Genomic DNA, 14094 nt, shown 5'->3' with positions numbered 1-14094 from the left:
CCCGTGGCTTCGAGCATCCATCCCCTGACTCATTCATTCTGCAAAGACTCGCCAAGCACCTGCTGGGTACTGTGCAAATGCTAGAGATTCAGTAGGAGCAAGGCAAATCGAGGCACCGCACTCATGGAGTGCTATTTGAGGGGTGGGGAAGACGTGTAATAAACAAACTGATAAATGAAACATGATTTCGGATGATAGTAAGGGAGAGAAAAAACAGGGTGACATGATGAGACACTGACCAAGGTCAGGACCATGATCAGGGAAAGCCTCTCCGAGGAGCTGACGTTGGAACTGAGACGTGGATGGTAGGAGAACATTTTAGGCAGGTGCAAACACCCTCAAGAGGGAACAAATGATAGGAGCCTAGCAAACAAGGACAGCAGGATGGGCTCAGATTAGAGATTTAGGTAAGGGCTCTATCTTATTAGGTCAAAGTAAAGAGCTTAGATATTATACACAGTGTAATTGAAAGCTCTTGGAGGGTTTTGAAGCAGGGAGACGGATATGGCATGATTTACATTTTGTAAAAGTTGGCTCTGGCTGTGGTGTGGAGAATGGCCTGTACAAGCTGGGAGACCAGGGAAGAGACTTGCCTCCACCCAGGAGAGACACGGTGACTGGGATTACAGTGGAGGCCAAGGGCAAGGAGAGAAGGAGAGAGAGATGAACATGTTAATTGGGGATAAGGCTGGTGGAATTTGCGGGACGACGGATGGGAGAGGAGGGAGAGGAAGGAATCAAAGGTCCTAGCAGGTGTTCCGTGAGTATTTGCGGAATGAATGAGCCAGGGGATGGATGGAGGTTGTTGAGGCCACGGGAAAGGTATGGTCTTAGGGTCACTTCAAGGAGAGCCTGAGGAGTAGAATGAGATTCCAAAGGGGTGGGCAGAGGAAGGAATGCCTACAAAAGCGACTTGAAGACACAAGCAGAGTGGTAGGTGGAGGAACAGGGAAGTGCCGCAGAAGGCGGTCCCGCTTCCCTCTCCAGAAGTAACCGATGCTAACAGATGGGTGGGTACCCTTCCAAATCGTCTTCTATATATTTACATACATTCCCCAATGTTTATATTACATGCATATGTAGTCTTTGGGTTTTTATATAAATGAGCTCATAGTACATGCATTATTCTATCACTTGCTTTCTTAAAAAAATAACAGCTTTATTGAGCTATAATTCACATACCGTAGAATTCACACATTGAAAGTGTACAATTCGGTGGCTTTTTAGTATATTCACAGATATGTGCAACCACCGCCATAGTCCATTTTTAGAACATTTTCATCGCCTCAGAAAGAAGCCCCGTCTCCTTTAGAACGATTGCACCCTTATCACCAGTCCCCTCCCCCCACCCCAAAGCCACCACTGATCTCCTTTCTGTTTCTACAGATTTGCCTATTCTGGGCTTTCATATAAATGGAAGCATATCCTACGTGGTCTTTTGTGACTGGCTTCTTTCACTGAGCACCACGTTTTCAAGTTTCCTTTATGTTACAGCCTAGCTCCTAATGTCTTTCTGTTTATTGCCAAATAATATTCTATTGTATGTATAGACCACATTGTGTTTAGCCATTCATCAGCTGGTGGACACTAGGCTGTTCCCTACTTTGGGCTATTGTGAATAACGTCGTTACGGACACTCGATGACAAGGTTTTGTGTGGACACACATTCTCAGGTCCCTCGAGCGTCTATCTAGGGGTGGAATTGCCAGGCCATGTGATAACTCAATGGTTGACGTTTTGAAGAACTGCCAGACTGTCTTCCAAAGTCACTGTAACCTCCAGTCATTTTATACCCCCACCAGCATCATCACTACACACTGTCCGCATCACCACAAACACTTGTCAGTGTCAAACTTTTTGATTACAGCCACACGAAGGTCTGTGATATCACTCACTCTTCTATGTAATGCACCTCGAATGTTCTTCCATATTGGCACGTATCGATCTCTCGTGCACTGAACTGCTGGGTAATATTTCACAGACACCATTCTTTCCGAGACGATCCCGTCTAGACGCCTGTGTTGTGTCCCCCCACCCAGGGCGCCGTAGCCTGGAGATGGAAACGGCAGTGGCGGGTGACCGCGTCGATCTGAATTTGGAAGTTGTGTGGCAGGTAAGGCAGGAGGCCAAGGTGAAACACGGTGTTCCTGGCTCATGGTGAGAGGGTATGTGAAGTGAGTGGCCAGCCCTGGCACGTACGGGTCCTGGTAAGTGACGGTGACAAGGAAGGCAGTGTCAAGTACAGCGTTGTGCCACACCCTAAAAGCGGGTTTCGCAGGAGAGTGGAGACTTAGTTTTTTGTCTTGTTTTGCACTTACTCGTTTCCTCTGTTGAGTTCCTTCCTTCCCTTCCTTCCCTCCTCCTTTCCCTCCTTCCTTCCGTCCTTCGTTCCTTCCTCCTTTCCTCCTTTCGTTTCCTCTTTTCCTCCCTTCCTTCTTCTTTCCTCCCTCCCTCCGTCCCTCCTCCCTCCCTTTCTACCGCCCCCTCCCTCCCTTCCTTTCTTTCTAAGATTGCGTCATTCGCTGTCTTGCCTTCTCAAATGATTCAGAACATAATATGACCTTGTCTTGTGACTCAGAGTGGCCATTCTGACCATCTGCTTTTGCCCTGGACCTCTGAAGCATGTAGGAATACGTCTTTCTCCCTTGAACGGGTCCCAGATTTCTGTGCTTTTGAAATTCTGTCTGCTTCAACTTCCAGCTTTACTCTTTGGTAAAGAGTAAAGAGACTGTGATCTGCATTATTCTAGGTTCTTCTAATATATATATATATATATATATATATATATATATATATATATATATATATATATATAGAGAGAGAGAGAGAGAGAGAGAGAGAGAGAGAGAGAGAGAGATTTTTGACCAAGGACTGACCCCATGCATCTCCTGGGAAGTTTCTGGGTTTCCTGATAGCAATTTTACCTGCTGTTTAGATGGGTTTTTTCCTCGTCTAGGTTTGTGGTTACATTACGGTGGAGGCTACGAGGAGTCTGATCTCCAGAGAAGTTGTGGGTGCCTCTTTAATTGGATACAAGCTGTTTTGGGTGGGCGAGTTTTCCAGCATAGAAGAATTTAAATGAATAAGTTTGTGTTCACCTTACCCACGCTCTTTTTTAATGGTAGGGACCTGCCCTGTTGAATACAGCAACCACTGGCTACCTGTGGCTTTTTTTTTTTAAGATTTTATTTATTTATTTGACAGAGAGACAGCCAGCGAGAGAGGGAACACAGGCAGGGGAAGTGGGAGAGGAAGAAGCAGGCTCCCAGCGGAGCAGAGAGCCCGATGTGGGACTCGATTCCAGAACGCTGGGATCACGCCCTGAGCCGAAGGCAGATGCTTAACGACTGAGCCACACGGGCGCCCCTACCTGTGGCTTTTACAACTCAAATAGAAATTAAATGAGTAAATCAAATTACCGATTCAGTGCCTCAGAAGTACTGGCCGCATTTCAAGTTCTCAGTAGTCACATGTGGCGAGGGGTGACCCTCCTGGAGAGAGCAGGTAGACAACATTTCCGTCATCGCAGATAGTCCCGTTGGACCGCAGTGGTCTCATCTCCGAGCCAATCTCCTCTCGGCTCTCTCCTTCCCAGTCGGGAGAGTCTCCTGCTTTTAGCAGCAGCCGCACTCGTCCTACTCCGCAGTACCCCCGGTTGGGTCACCTGTCCTCCGTCAGCGTGCCGGGCCCCTGTTGTTGCTGTAACACAGCCCCACAAACGTCATGGCTTCACACAACACAAACACGTGGTCTTATGGGTGTGGTGATCAGAAGTCTCAAACCAGCCATCTCCCAGCGTCTGGAGATCGCCGGCCCGCATTCTTTGGCTCATGCCCCCGTTCTCCATCTTCAGAGCCAGTGCGGAGCATCTTCACATCTCTGCCACACTCTCTGACCTCTGTTTCCAGCGTCACGTTGCCTTCTCTGACTCCCACGCTCTGCCCCTCTTGTCTATGAACTCTGTCATTAGATTAGACCCCCCCAGGTCCCCAGCTAACTCCAGGTCCTGTCTGAGTGTTGGCCCCGCTCTAACACAGGCTCTATTTCAGGGCCGATCTCTGCCAGCCTTTCTCCTTTCTGTCTCTCTCCCTGTCTCCCTCTGTCTGTCTGTCTCTCTTGTGTGTGCATACACACATGCACGCACACGCACACACACCAAAAAACCCTGGGAGCTTGCTACATTAACCAAGGCAAAGCCACCCGAGCTTCCTTGCCCAGAAAAGGGAGGCAGATGAAAGCCTGAGTCATTCCTGGAGAAGCAGCAGCAGAACCCAGTGCAAAATCGGTCTTCTATTTTCAGTCAGGACAAGACGGCATAGACTCATTTCTCCTTGCTCCTCCCCGCTAAGTATAACTATAAATCCTAGAAATAATTCAAGAAGCCACCAAAGAAGAATTCCAGAAGGCGTAAAGAGGAAGGCAGAATGGTTAGGGACCCCAGGACTGGGGGAGCATCCTCATAGTGAGGCGCCTTATGACTTCCGGCCCAACAGAAGGTGAACCAGGCCCAGCGTTCCCCAAGCCCCAGCCTGGCAGCAGGAGGTGGCTCAGGTAGGCGGCCTCTTCCTCGGGATTGAATGGGAGGCCCGCGGACAACCCCGGTGGGCCTGGCAACTCCAGCAAAGGGAATCTAGCAGGGAGCCCCTCTGACACTAAGCAGCCAGGGGAAGTGTTCTCCTTTCCCACCAGGCCAGACTCCTCTCCCTTTAGCACGAGATACGACATAGCTGGGCCATCATCAAGGGCAAATCCGACCACAAGTACTCTGGCCCAGGAAGCCTGTTTGGGCCCGTGGTCTCCAGAGTGCCCTCTCCCTACGAGAGATGCCAGGATGGTATACAGCCCAGGCAAGGAAGGTGCTGCCAGAGCAAGCAAAACCAGGGGAAATTAGTTGCTTCCACACCCTCGAGACTCACTTCTTCCACCTACAGGCCTCAGGCAAGCCAGCTTGATGGAGCACCTTCTGCCCCCTTACGCAGCACCCACACAGACCCGTGGGGGCCCCGTCAGCACCACATTAACACGCAGACCAAAATAGCAGGGCAGAGGCTCTGGAAAGTAAATCGCCATTGAGATCACAGCCTACAAAAGTAGGCCAGGACTTGTGTGCGAAACCTAGAGCGACTGCCCACTAAAGGAAGAGATTTAAACAGTCTCCTGATACAACAGCCAGAATACAATGAAAAATCACCCTCATACTAAGAACAAGAAAATCAGGACTTGAATAAGGAAGGACAATCAACTGAGGTCAATAGCGCGGTGAATCGAGTGTGAGAATTACCTGAAAAGGATTTTAAAGCAGCCATCACAAAAATGCTTCAATAAACAACTGCAAAGTCTCTTGAAACAAATGAAAAAGTGGAAAATCACAGCAAAGAGAAACAAGTTATAAAAAAGAACTAAATGAAAATTACAAAACTGAAAAAATACAATAACAGAAATTAAAAAAAAAACTTGCGGGGCCCATAGTATGGTGAGATGACAGAGGATAGAATCAGTGGGCTTGAGGACACATCAATAGCATTTACTCAGTCTGAACAACAGAGAAAATAGACTGGTTAAATAATAGAGCCTCAGAGACCTGTGGGAAATAACAAGAGATCCAACATTTATATCATCAGAGTCCCAGATGGATATCAGAATCAGACAAAGACAGTACAAAAAAACCCCAACCCTATAGTCCAGTGTCCCTCATGAATGTGGACACAAAAATCCTCAAAATATTAGCAAAATGGGGGCACCCGGGCGGCTTAGTCGGTTAAGCATCTGCCTTTGGCTCAGGTCATGATCTGGGGTCCTGCCATCCAGCCCCACATTGGGCTCCCTACTCAGCGGGGAGTCTGCTTCTCCCTCTCCCTCTGCCCCTCCCCCTGCTTGTATTTTGTCTCTCTGTCTCTCTCTCTCTCTCAAATAAAAAAATAAAATATTAGCAAAATGAATCCAACAATGTATAGAAGAATTATATACCATGATCAAGTGGGATTTATTCCAGGTATGCAAGGCTGGCTCACTATTTTAAAATCATTCAGTGTAGTCCACCATATCAAAAACAAAAGAAAAATCATATGACCACATCAACTGATACAGAATAAAACATTTGACCAAATTTGAGTTTTTGATACTAGGGATAGAGGGGAACTTCCTTGACCTCACAAAGAAGATCTATGGGGCACCTGGGTGGCTCGGTCAGTTAAGCATCCCACTCTTAATTTTGGCTCAGGTCATGATCTCAGGGTCACGAGATCAAGCCCCAAGTCGGGCTCCACGCTCAGCTCAGTGTGATTCTCTCTCTCCCTGTGCCTCTCCCTAGCCCATGCTCTTGCTCTCTCTCTCTTAAAAAAAAAAAAAAATCTATAAAAAACTTACAGCTAACATTATACTTAACGGTGAAAGACTGAGTACTTTGCCTCTTAAGACTGAAATAAGGCAAGCATGTCTGCCCTTATCACTTGTATTCAACATTGTACTGGAAGTTCTAGCCAGCACAACAAGGCAAGAAAAAGAAATAAAAGACACACAGATTGGAAAGAATGAAGTAAAACTGTCTCTATTTGCAGAAGACTTGATTGTCTACATAAAAAATTACAGGAGATCTAAAAAACCCCTTCTAGAACTAATAATTGAATTCAGCAAGGTCATAGGATGCAAGGTCAACACGTAAAAATCAATCACACTTCTATATACTAACAATGTGGAAATCTAAATAAGAAACCACTATACTATTTGTTCCAAAGAAAATGAAATTCTTAGGTATAAAACTTAACAAAAAATGTACAAAACATGAAAACATGTTTCATCTGTATCCTGACCATTATAAAGCACTGACGAAAGAACTCAAAGAAGAAAATTAATAATTTGAGAGCTTTACCGTGTTCATGGATTAGAAGACTCAACATAGTAAAGATGTCAGTTTTCTCCAAATTGATCTATAGGTTAATGAAATCTCTCTCAAACTCCTAGCAAGGATTTTTGTAGACATAGATAGGCTTATTATAAAATTTATATGGAAAGACAAAGGACCTAGAGTAGCTAAAATGATGTTTATAAAGAATAAATTGGGGGGGGGTGTGCCTGGGTGGCTCAATCGGTTAAGTGTCTGCCTTTGGCTCAGGTCATGATCTCAGGGTCCTGGGATCGAGTCCCATGTGGGGCTCCCTGCTCAGCGGGGAGCCTTCTTCTCCCTCTCCTTCTGCCCCTCCCCCTGCTCCTGCTCTCTCTCTCTCAAATAAATAAATAAATAAATAAATCTTTTAGAAAAGACTACACTGGAAGGACATTACTCTTTCCAATATAAAGGCTTACTATAGAGCTACAGTAATCAAGACGGTGTAGTAATAGTGGAGGATAGACACATAGATCAGTGGAACAGAATAGAGCACCCAGAAATAAACCCAAATTTGTTCAATTGAATTTTAACAAAGGTAAAAGCAATTCAGTGAAGGAAGGATACCGTTTTGAACAAACAGTGCAGGAGCAATTGACATCCCTAGGCAAAAAAAAAAAAAAAAAAAAGAACTTTGACCTTAACATTATAAACAATGAATTCAGAATGGATCACAGACGTAAAGTGTAAAGCTATAAAACTTGCAGGAAAAAAAAAACCACAGGAGAAAACTCATGATCTAGAGCTCAGCAAAGAGTTCTTAGGCTTAACACCATAAGCATGATCCATGAAAGGAAAAATCTATAATTGGACTTTAGCAAAATTTAAAAAGTTTTGCTCAATGAAAGATCAAGCTACAGACTAGAAAATATATTTGCAAACTGTGTATCTGACCAAGGATTTGTATCTAGAATGTATAAAGAGCTCTCAAAACTCAATCCAATTAGAAAATGGGCAGGGGCACCTGGGTGGCTCAGTCAGTTGAGCATCTGACTCTTGGTTTCACCTCAGGTCATGATCTCAGGGTCCTGGGATCGAGCCCCGTGTCAGCTCCGTGCTCAGTGGGGAGTCTGCTTGAGGATTCTCTCCCTCTCCCTCTGTCCCTCCTCCCACTCATGCTCTCTCTCTAAAATAAATCTTTCAAAAAAAAGAAAATGGGCAAAAGATATGAATAAACATTTCACTAAAGAGGACATACAGATGGCAAATAGCACATGAAAAGATGTTCAACGTCACCAGCCATCAGGAAAATGCAAATCAAAACCACCGAGATATCACTACACATATATCAGACGGCTAAAATAAAAAATGGTGACAACACCAAATGCTGGTGAGGATGTCAAGAAATTGGATATGTCATACATGTGTTCTATTTTTTTAAGATTTTGTTTATTTGAGAGAGAGAGGAAAAAATGAGCAGGGGGAGGGGCAGTGGGACAAGCAGACTCCCTGCTGAGTGGGGAGCCTGATGGGGACTCGATCCCAGGACCCTGAGATCATGACCTGAGCCGAAGGCAGACGCTTAACTGACTGAGCCACCCAGGCGCCCCTACATGTGTTCTTCAACAAATTAATAGTTAAATAATATGTGCTACATCATTCTATGCCAGGGAATACTACTCAGCAATAAAAAGAAATGAGGTATGGTTCATACAATAAGTTGAATGAATCTCCTGGGAATTTTACTGAGTGAGAAAAAGCCATCTTAAAAGGCTACATACTGGGACGCCTAGGTGGCTCAGTCGGTTAAGGGTCTGCCTTCAGCTCAGGTCATGATCCCAGGGTCCTGGGATCGAGCCCCACATCGGGCTCCTTATTACACGGGGAGTCTGCTTCTCCCTCTGCCTGCAGCTCCCCCTGCTTGTGCTCTCTCTCTCTTTCTCTCTCTGACAAATAAGTAAATAAAATCTTTTTTTTTAAAAAAAGGCTATATACTGTATGATTATATAATAGTCTTGAAATGACAAAAAGTATAGGGATGGGGACATGGATGGTGGGTGCCAGGGGTTAGGGAATGGGGCAGATAGGAGGTGGGTGTGGCTGCAAATAGTGGCAGGAAGGACCCTTGTGGTGACAGTACAGTTCTGTACTGCGTTCGTGGATCCGTGAACCTACACATGATAAAATTGCGTAGAACTAAATACATAGGCACAAACAAATGATTACGAGTAACACTGGGGAGATCTGCACAAGATTGATGGGTTGCAGCAATGTCTATATCTTGGCTGTGATTATGCTATGGTTTTATAAGACGTTACCACCAAGGGAAACGGGGTAAAGGATACACAGGATCTCACTGTATTATTTCTTACAATTGCATGGGAATTTACAATGATCTCAAAATAAAAAGTTTAATTGAAAAAAGAAAAAAAAGAGAACGACAAAAAATTAGGGCCTTGAACATGTTTCCAGAAGCGGGATTAAGGAATCTGGCTTGTTGTGGAGGCATTAAACTAATTGGCCATCTTACCAGACCAGCCAGTTACGAAAAAGCAGTGACTCCCCACACCTGGGGGTGCAGCACCTTTTGGGGGGCCTCTAATAATCCAAAGAGGTATTGTTCACCTTCTGGAAATTCTCAGTAACCAAATTTAATTGAAAATCACTTTCACAGAAAAGCAAGCATTTGCTCTATAAATCTTCAGAGCAGAGGGCAGCACTAGGAAACCAAAATAAGGTATGTCAGCCTGTTCCCACTCTAGCCCTTCCAAAATCAGAACCACTGGCCTGATCCCTGCCCGTGGAGCCAACACAGGAGGCCTCAATGGGCCTGTTAGCTCCATAGAGCGAAAAGCCACCCCCAACCCTTGTCAGTCAGTCAGTCAGTTGGCTCTCACCACAAAGGAAACTCCGAGGGGGGATGAGAGGCTGTGGGTGATTGGCTACAAACCCCGTTTCGTGGCTGGTCATCACCTCCTGACACGTGCTTCACCTTCTCCTTAGATTCAGCGTCTTCAGGAGAAGCTCAGAGCGTTATCATCGTCTTTTCCCCAAAGGCCTTTTCCCGCCTATTCTTCAGACTGGGAACATCTTGAGCTTATCGCTTGACTGTTTATAGAAGGTAAACTTGATTTCGCAGAGGACTAAACAGTGGGAGAAGTAATTATCCCTTACTTCAGTTTTTAAATTAATATATAGGAAGGTTGACTTATAGGTATGTACAGATCTACGAATTTTAACATATAGATTCATGTAATCACCACTCTAGGCAGGATATGGAACAGTTCCTTCATCCCCCCAAAGCTCCCGAATGCTAGCCCTGTGTTGTAATACACCCCCACCCCAAAACCCTGGCTACCACTGATGTGTTTCTCCATCGTTATACTTTTATTTTTTTGAGAATGTCATATACATGGAAACATACAGTAGGTAACTTTGAAACTGGCCTCTTTCGCTCAGCAAATGCCTTCGAGATTCATTACGCTGTTGTGTCTGTCCAAGTTCATGTAAGCACATTTTTAAATTTAAGAATTGCTCCCTGATTTTATTCAGGTTAGTTCTCTAAGCAGGCTTCGTAATAGTGTAGTAACAGTATAATTTTTGCGCAATTAAATCGCCTTTGGTCAAATGACTGACAGTGATTAACATGTTTCTCTTACCCAGTTTTTAATCTGTTTCTTCCGGTGAAAAAAGTAGAGAAGCAAGAAGTAGATGCTGATTTCTAAACCAGCATTACATCTCTGAATTCTGAAACCAGAAAGCGGTATCTCTGAGTGTCTGAACTATTCTTTTTTCTTTAAGATTTATTTATTTATTTGAGAGAGAAAGAGCACGAGCAGGACGGGCAGAGGGAGAGGGAGAGAGAATCTCAAGTAGACTCTGCACTGAGTGTGGAGCCCAACACGGGGCTCGATCCCACAACTCTGAGATCAGACCTGAGCCGAAATCAAGAGTCCGACGCTTAACTGACTGTACCACCCAGGCGCCCCCGTCTGAATTATTCTTGAATTACTTCTCTTACCACTTGGGGAACCTACCAGAACAGCAGTGGCTAGCAGACCTCTAGACATATATATGGGTCTTGCTCAGGAGCCCCTGTATGATTCTTGAGCCAGTTCCATACAAAGGAATGAGTACAACGGTCTCAGGAGTTCTTAAACTGCCCTCTTGAGTACCCCAAAATATCTACCATTAGAATCACTGATCTAGGCTAACAAATTCCAGAAGACCTCTCTAAAAAAAAAATGCAAACATGTCACTTAACGGGGATATCCCATTCTGAAGTTGGGCCCTGAGAGATTTGAACAAAACCTTTTGATCTGAGGTATAGGATAGGTCTGGACTGGTGCCCAGCACTAAGGAATAGGAACCCCAGCTTAAATCAGAGGTGGGACAGGGAACGAACGACCCTGCATGTCCAGGTGGCACCAGGAGATACCGGGACCCAAGGACGTGGGCTGGAAGGTGGGGGAATGTTCCAAGGGGGCACTTACCGCATGCTGAGAGCAAATGTTGCCTATTTCACAAATATACCTGGATCATGCCTTTGTAGGCCTTCACTCTTGAGTCGGAAAGCTGGATGCCTTGTTTGCTTCTGTCTCATCTATCTACCAAGAAAACACTAAGAGCCTTGAAACCCAATTTATTTTTTAAGTGTTTGAATCCAGTGTACTTAGGCAAAGCCAAGGAGGAGGGCACCTTCAGATCTCAGGAGAACTTTATTCTTTATTTAGTATTTTTCCTTCTCCCCACGGGCAGGCCATTCTTGAAGTCCTACTTATAAAAGGAACTCAACTGCTGAATATTGGAGACTTCAGCTGGAGGATGAAGTGAGCCAGTTTCTGTGAGAGGAGAGATTCTGTCTCGGGTGGCCGGATTGATGCCGTTGCTGAGGGCCGTAGGACAGTCCAGAAACTGAGCTCCCCTTCTGCCCAGGGTTAACCAGACCCTTAGTCTTCCTCACCCAGTTTATGTTCACAGCCTGCCCCCGACACAGACACATAGAACTGATGAAGTAAGAGTGTGTCTGGCCAAGAACGCAGCTCATTTCTGTCCTGAGCCAATGCCCAACAAGGAGTCCGTTGACTCATTGACTCGTTGACACAGTCCATAGACTGTGCTCGAATCAACCCATTTTCGATCTGATAGCTCCTGAAACAGACGGCTGCTTATTTTATGTGTTATAGAGGCGGCTCTCAGTGCATCGAAAGAATGTTTAGACTGACAAAAGAATAATCGAAAGCACCTTTATCACCTCGCTCTTACCGGATTCAGCCTGGGTAGCGGCCTCGGCCCTTGGGTAAGGCGCAGAAGCAGAACGCACGCGGCGAGGCTAGGAAGGCAGCTGAGACCCCACGCCACCGAGTGAGCCCTGCATCCCAGCGCAGGCAGGGGCCTTGGGGGTCAAGGCACGGACATTTCCACTGGGGGCGGGGGGTGCAGCCACCGCCCCTCCATTTTTGTTCCCTTCATTTTCCATCTTGCTCACACTCTTGCCCCAGCCCCCCTCCCCACCCCATGCGACTGTGTGCCCCTTCTCTCACGGCGGTGAGACCATCTGCCCAAAGAGCTGGCAGTTGACGCTTGGGGCCGGCCTCGACCTGCCCTGGTCCAACAACAGGACGGCAGTGTGTCCTTCCCCCGCCCCCCCAATACCCTGCTCAGGGGGACCCTTCCGGCCTCACTGCTGGAAGCAGGAGCTGGGAGCCCGTGGCGTGCAGTGCTGAGGCGCGGGTGCTCAGCCCGTGGCTACACGTGGCCTGCTGGTGGACCGCAGGACGGGGTTGGTGTGAGGCCCCAGGCGGTGCCCGCTGCTTTGGCCTCTGCCCCTGGCCACCCCGGGCGCAGATGGAGGCGGCGTGGTCACCAGAGCGTGAGAGGGTAGAGCTGACACAGAACGATCCCATCTTCAAGCCTGCAGAAGAAATGAAAGGCTGTGGCTTACTCATAGATCAGTCGTACCAGCTTTTTGTGGAAAGGACAGCACGATCTTTATTCACAATCCCACTCTTAGCAAAGTATTTTTAGACTTCAGAATAGGAGTGAGGAGCCTAGGCGTGAACACGGGTAAATTGTTCCTAGCTGGCAGTATGGGAGAAGGTGGGCAGGGCATACTGTCCTTCGTTTAATTCCACACCCCCCCAACCCAGGGAAGCTTTGAGGATGTGGCAAGAATAGTTGGTTACTTGAGAACAATAGTGCATCCCCCTTTCTTGTACATAGATTAGAACATTCTTAATACTTATGATGACTGCGAGGGATGTTAGGAAGAGAGGAAAACATTCACTGTCTCCTCCGAAGTCAGCAGGGTTGGGGAGTCAATCTCAGTTTGACCAGACAAAGAGGTGGTTTGGGTTTTCCCGCTTCTGAGCCACTGACTTGATCTCATGGAAACCCAGGCTCACTGTTGTCCAGCCGAGCACTGACATCAACAGCAAGAGGTCAATCACATGTTCCCTTTGACTCCTACTTTCCTCTATTTACCCTATTTTGTGATTGTCCCAGTTCTTTGGAGTTTTTCCTTTTATCAGGAGCTTGAAAAGAACGTGGCCACCTTCCACCCGTTTGTATTAGTGTAAGAGAGCGTTGATACCACCACAAGAAAAGCCTAGATAAACCAGAGGTCAAAGAATAACAGAGGGTTCCCACTGGAGGAGCCATAGAAATAACTCATCCCCGCCCCTTCACTTTTACAGATGAGGAAACCAACACCCCCAGAAGGAAGGTGACAGAGCTCATGATTCCTACTCCTGTCCCCTTTCCAGAATATGATGTATGACTTTATCGTTATGTATTTCCTTTTCTGATTACAATTTGTAAAGGTTAGTAGTTGGCCTTGCTGGGGCCTGTGGCCAATTGGGTGTTAAGGGGATGGGTCCAGAGCCACCCACAGTAGGGAAAGCTAGACCCAAATTAAACATTCACCCGGAATGACCAGATCTGGAGTCGGCAACTTGCACGCGCTGTTGAGTGTTGGCTTGTTATAGGTTCTGTCCTTGACCCTCTTTCCTTGTATTAAGAGTAGACCTACGATCCCAGTGTTCTGGGTTCAAGCCCCACATCAGGCTCCTCCGCTAGGAGCCTGCTTCTTCCTCTCCCGCTCCCCCTGCTTGTGTTCCCTCTCTCGCTGGCTGTCTCTCTCTGTCAAATAAATAAATTTAAAAAAATAAAATAAAAAAAAATCTTTAAGAGTAGGCCTACGGTCAGGGTTGGTGTCTATGGCAAAATAAGATGAACTCTGGATCGAAAAGCTGTAACCATAGTTCTTATGA

At 46.3% G+C, this 14094-nt stretch overlaps 1 long non-coding RNA gene across 3 annotated transcripts in view; it reads left to right on the top strand.

The window, feature by feature from the left end:
• LOC123787670 (uncharacterized) overlaps positions 1-14094 on the top strand; it is a 65439-nt gene that overhangs the window by 31986 nt on the left and 19359 nt on the right. The window contains exons 1-2 of one of the 3 annotated variants that reach the window (XR_015723367.1): positions 2039-2113; positions 9827-9944. The exons of 1 other annotated variant lie outside the window; for it this stretch is intronic. This is a non-coding gene — a long non-coding RNA (uncharacterized LOC123787670). Of the gene's footprint in view, positions 1-2038; positions 2114-9826; positions 9945-14094 lie in introns of those variants that run through there. One more of the 3 variants, XR_015723366.1, reaches the window with a different exon arrangement.

This window comes from Ursus americanus, chromosome X (assembly GCF_024610735.1).
Source record: "Ursus americanus isolate L20-20 chromosome X, mUrsAme1.1.p, whole genome shotgun sequence".
In the NCBI taxonomy this organism is placed as follows: domain Eukaryota; kingdom Metazoa; phylum Chordata; class Mammalia; order Carnivora; family Ursidae; genus Ursus; species Ursus americanus.
This window is presented reverse-complemented; position numbering and strand designations above follow the sequence as displayed.